Below are 5856 nucleotides of genomic sequence, written 5' to 3' on the forward strand. Positions count from 1 at the left end.
CCCCCGCACGGGTGTGAGTTGCTGCTCGGGAGCTGCATCCCTGCCGTCCGTGCGGGGGGGAGGGGGGAAGGGGAAAAGCGGGACGTGATTTCAGGGGTTGAATCAAGTCGTTCGGTAAAAACAAGAAAACGTGAAAAGCAAAGGGAGAGTCAGAGGGCGACTTGAGGGGCAGTTGTGCCGTGTAGCTGAAGCCGGTGTGATTATAGAGCTGCGGTTTGTTTTCAGGCTGTTGCAAATTGGGCCTCTGAATTCGGTGTATTGGGAGGTCTTGATCTCGTTGCCTTGGGGGACTGCATGGAAGTCCTGCCTTAGGTTTTCCTTGTCACGAAAAGGGGAGAGAAAAAAAAAAGAAAAAGTAATTTCAGCAACCCTAAATGGGCCGGACTGTTGTTTTTTTTCCCTAACCGTGCCTTGATTGCAAGTGTTTCTATGGAGTCCTGATGGAAGGGTTAAAAATGTGGCTGTTTCAGAAAGGGTAATCGTTAACTCATTTTTATCTTTTGAGCATCGGGGAACATGCAGAGTACCTGGCAGAACAGAAAACACAGTGTCCTGATTCTGTAGATGGGTTGCTTAACTGCAGTAGGGTAGCAGTTGGGGTCCTGAATAGGCAAAGGTAAAGGAGAGAGACCAGACAGGTGACAGCAACCATTGTTGTACTTTTCCTTCTGCCTGAGATCTAGTGAGACTGCTGAGTTTCTGAAAGGAATGTGTATTGTTTTTTTTCTTGGCAAGATGAAGGTTATGGCTTAGAGTATGTTTGTTGTTTATATATACTGTGTGGTGTGTGGTGTATATGCATTTATGTATTGAGAAGCCCCAGAAAGAAAATAGAGGAGCAGTGAACAGCGTAGGCAGGCAGGCAAGAGGGCAATGCAGCAAAATTGGCTCAAAAACCTAGACAGCAATCCTGACAGTTGGGCTTGGGAGGCAAACATAGAAACCAAGAATTGCACTTTGAGCACTGCGAGGTTTCAGCAACATGATTCAGGGCGGGGGGGTTATTTATAGTGTCAAAACAGTTTTGTTTTCTTTTTCCTTTTTCTTCAATAGCAAAATAGAGAAGTTGTGCAAGCATCAGATATTTGAGAATATAAGGGGGAAGGAATAGCAAGGTTGAGGGGACACTGGTATTGGATAGAAAGGAAGTGAATTTTAGAAGCAGCAGAATTTGACCACAGCTTCAGTAAGTGGCACGTGAACATGGTTAAGAGAAATATGTGAATAGGAGAAGATGGTGTGGGGAAGAAAGATAAGGAGTTGAGCTGTCTAGTTGTAGCATGCCTGAGCTGTTGTTTGTCACTCTAACTATATGTGAGTACAAAGTGGAGAGAGGTGGAGTGAAGTGACAGAATGCAGGAAATACTATTTTAATAATGAGTGTTTGGCAAATGGTACTTGGGTTGTGGAACCAATTTAAGTTGTTGTGAGAAGCAACATTGCTCTGGGTATGAGCATTTGATGACAGGTTTAGGTAGGCTATATAGTAAACTTCTCTAAGTAGCTTGTTTGGTCTTACTTATTTCTGCTGCTAGGGTTTTATAGGACAAAAGCATTGCTATTATCTAGTTTTCAACTTCTCTTATGGAATCCCAGTGCAAGTTTTACTTACAGTGAATAGTTTTCCATATCATCATACCTAGAGCAGACCTTTAACTGACTGTTGGTGACACTGGATGTGAGAAGGAGACACTGGGTATTTTGGTATCTTGAAAGTGGGGCAGGAGAATAATTAGCATTTTTTGGTGTGAAAGATGAAGTCTTTATTGCTTCTAGTTGATGGCTATGGGAAGAGCTCCTCATAATCAGCTGCTCTTTTAGTTCTTGGGAAACTGTGGGGTCCTTCACTGGAGACATTCAAAACCCACCTGGATGCGTTCCTGTGTGATGTACTCTAGGTGACCCTGCTCTGGCAGGGGGGGTTGGACTAGATGATCTTTCAAGGTCCCTTCCAACCCCTAAGATTCTATGATTCTATGATCACAGTGGCTGTCCCCTGTGATAGACAGGGAACATGTTGATGAGGGAGAGTAACAGAAAAAATAAACCAGAAAAATACCCCTTTGTTATTGCTGATATTTGTTCGTTTAATTATAATAAATAATAAAATTATCTTTATGCTAAAGAGCTTCTGAAGTTCTGATTTGAAGCCTGTTCCTAAAACTGGCAGTGTTGGGAAAGGTGTTTACAAGAATTAAGTCCCAGTTTTTGGTGTGCTTTTAATGGGAATTGCAGAGGTTTGTCTATTTTGTGTAATTCATTGTGTGTATAGCCAAGGGCTTGTTTTAAAACATATTTAGCTTGATACTATTAAAACATTTTTTCAGCATTACTAGTTACAATTAAGGAGTTGCATGCTTCTGCTTTGGTTACAACTTCCCATTAAATTTAATATAAGCAATAAATTCAAATAATATTTTGATCTCTTGTGTAATATGGCTTTTAGTAATTGTCACTGAAAAGTCATACTTTCAGGATTATTCTTAGAAATATTTAAGAGTTTATGTACATGTTCTTACCTGAAAAGGACCTAGACCACCTGAAGCAAGGCAGATTTTCAGGATAATGTAAAGCTTTTGTGGTCTATGGTTGTATTAAAAATTAATATGGCATGGGTTTTTTTTTAAAGTTTATTAAGTGTTTTAGAATAAAACCACTTTGAAACGAGGTGTTGTAGTTTGACTTAATGTAGGTAAAAACAGTGAAATGAAAATGAAACGTATGCTATAGCAATTTTTTGATTTCCAGAATAATCCTGAATCAGTCTCAAAAACAAATAGAGCAGAACTTCCCAGACTTAATTTTGGATCAGTCACTGTGTTTCAGATCACACACAGACATCAAAGTGAGTTTACTTATTAGGCTACACAAGAGAATTTGTTTTTCTGTTAGAGAGGTGGTATCCAGGTGTAGAATCCCTATTTTGGTGTAACAAGTACACTGTTTGGGATGGAGGGTTTGTTTTAAACCAATTTCTACGCTTCTGTCCTGTTCCTCTATCAGAAGAAGGGTGAAAAAAGTAACTGCAGGTTGTGTACAAACAACTTAGAGTTCTGGAAAGCTGCATGGATTTCTCTTGAAATTGTCAAATGCTGTAAGGAACAAACTAGATTATAAATAGGTAGCTTTGGATTCTTGAACACTACATGGTTTGTTTTTATTTTTTCTTGGAAGAGTAGGAAGTGCATCTGTTAAACTGAGAAATGTCATATTTTGTGGGCAGGTATTGTGAGAGTCTGTACCAGGCAATGTTGTCAGTACCCTGTGAGACACTGATGTGGGTTTACCTCCTACTCTCCATTCACACCAGCTGGGTCAGTGTGTGCTGCTCTGTTTCATAAATGATGCTATTTTCAGGTCTTTTAATCTGTCAGCTTGGTGTGGTATGAAAAACGGGCAATAGTTTGCTCTGAATTTAGTGACTTGATGTTATAAACTCAAAAGTAGGTGGCAGTGAATATTACTTTGAAGGGATGTTGCTAATGCCAGTTTGTGCTTAAGAAAAAGCTTCTGTTTTTATTGGAACTGGTGTGGCCAGGTAGGAAAAGTGTTATTTGTGTATTTAAGTAAGAGTGGCAACTGGAGCTGATGTTTGTACTAGAGAGAATTTAATCCACTAATGGTCTTCACTGTTATTTAGCACATATTCTTAGTTAATTTTTTAGAGGAGAAAAAATGCTTTTTAATCATACCCAATCATTTAGACCATTGCAGTATCTTATAAAAGAAGTATAGGGTTTGGTTTTTTTAAGTCAATATTTTGTTCTGTATCTAAATACAAGAAAAAGAACAAGGTAACAAGAATAGGCTTTAAAAATAGCATTTGGAGAGTTTTCTGGGTCATGGTAGTATGTAGGAAATTAATTCAGCAAGGAAGAAAACTTCCTCGATGGTAATGCCCTGTATATGTTTCTTTTAAGGGGTTCCATATAGTTTGCACTAAAATGTATTTTTATTTTTTTTCACATGAATGAGGAAGAAAAGATGAAACCATGTTAAATTTCATGGAGCAAAACAGTTAATACTTCCTGTCCTAGGCAGCAGTTGACATTTTCAATTTGGTGGCTGTGGTGGCAGCTACGAAACTTGTTGAGTTTACCAACTCAAAAGGTAAAAAGTGGAGTGAAGGGCAGTAGTGCTTTTCAAGTAGAGGGAGAAACTATTTTAGAAATATGCTGTTATATTGCTAAGTTACAAGATAGGTAAAAATGTGCTTCTGATATGTGGAGGAGTTGGGTGTCTTTTTTAATACTTGAGCTTATAAAGAAGCTCAGAAGTTGTGATGCCTTTGTTATTTTATGATGAGATGCAATATCTAAAGAGAGGAATGTGCTGTGCTTTATATAATACTTATTTCAAAACAGGAGCAAGCCATAAACTAAAATCCCTTGATGGTAGGCAGATCTAATTTCTGGTTCTGCTGGAGCCTAAAATCTGAGGTTCCTTTATCATTCTTTTTCTCACAAGTGGGTGATTTCACTCTTTGTATTCTTCATACCCATAAAGACTGATTTGACTCTGATATGTTTTATTGCTATTGAGGGGTTGTTACACTGACAGAAACTCATTAGTTGCAGCTTGTTTTCTGTTAAGTGCATGGTTAAAGTCCTCATTACTGCTTGTCTTCCTCCCTCATTTGCTTTCCATTTGGAATGTGTTAGATTTAATATCCACAGTAAAAACTGCCAGACAAAGCGCTTGCAAGAAGCTGATTGAATGTTTGTGTTGTTGTAATAAAGCTACTCCTAGGGAGAAAGTGTATTTTAGAATTTAGAACACAAAGCTAGAGCTCTGTTAGAACTTAAATGTTGAAATTTTGCTGGCTATCCTTGGTAGTCAACACTGAGGAAATGCAGCTTTTATCACCAGGCTGTCTGTGTAATTCTGCTTCTCCTTCAGCATGTCTTCCATGTTTCTTTCTTGCCTTGGGCATGTGAATGTGATTTGGTGGCACTAGAATTTAAGTTCCCAATTTTTTGCTTGTGCTTAAAACGTGAGAAGTTTAAAATACTGATTTTCACAGTGAGGAAGGCCTAATTGTGTTCTGTTGTTTTTTTTCTTATGTGTTTGTTGTGCCGTAGGAAAATAAATAACATAGTGAGTGCTATGACAGCCTGGCTTGGGGATTTCCTGCAAACAGAGTGTGTATCACAGTGGAATTTTTATGTTGTACTGTGTGAGCATGACTTGTGAAGTGCAGAAGATAGAATGTGACAAGGAGATGAGTCTCCCTTCTGAGTTTGTCTGAAGACATGAGTAGGTGCAGTGAAGAAGAAACATGAGGTTGCTGTTGACAGTTGAAAGCAACTGATAACAGGCAGTTTGAATTCTGTTTTCTCTGGGTACTGAAGGAGGGACAAGTGTGGCTGATCTTTCTTAATTGGGATGTTGTTTCAATAATTTTGTGGAATTCTGGAAGAACAAAAGAGGGTGGGAAAGAGAAATTTGGTTTGGACATAAAAGGGGGAGACTAGTGTAATAGGAAATTAATGTGTGTTGAGGGCAAAGCAGTTGTGAAAGGATTTCCCTAACCATGCACAGTTCACACGAGACTAAATATTGCTTCGGATTCAAGGCGTATCTTCTGCAGAAGATGTGATGTTGGCTTATGGAGAGCATACTTAGTAATCTGCATTATTCAGCCCTCCAGTAGGAAATGGGAATAAAAAGTTTGATATATTATTCAACTTAAAATGTTTTTCAACATTTAAAAGTAAAGTAGTATTTTCTTTCCTTCTGAGGTGATCAGGAATGTCCAGAAAACCTGATTGCCAATCAAATGTTCAGATGAAGTGACCTAATTTATGTTTCTACCTCTTCTGACAGGGAAGTGAACAGTAGGTCTTAATGATGAAA

Source organism: Chaetura pelagica, unplaced genomic scaffold, assembly GCF_000747805.2.
Source record: "Chaetura pelagica isolate M959 unplaced genomic scaffold, ChaPel_1.0 scaffold72, whole genome shotgun sequence".
NCBI lineage: Eukaryota > Metazoa > Chordata > Aves > Apodiformes > Apodidae > Chaetura > Chaetura pelagica.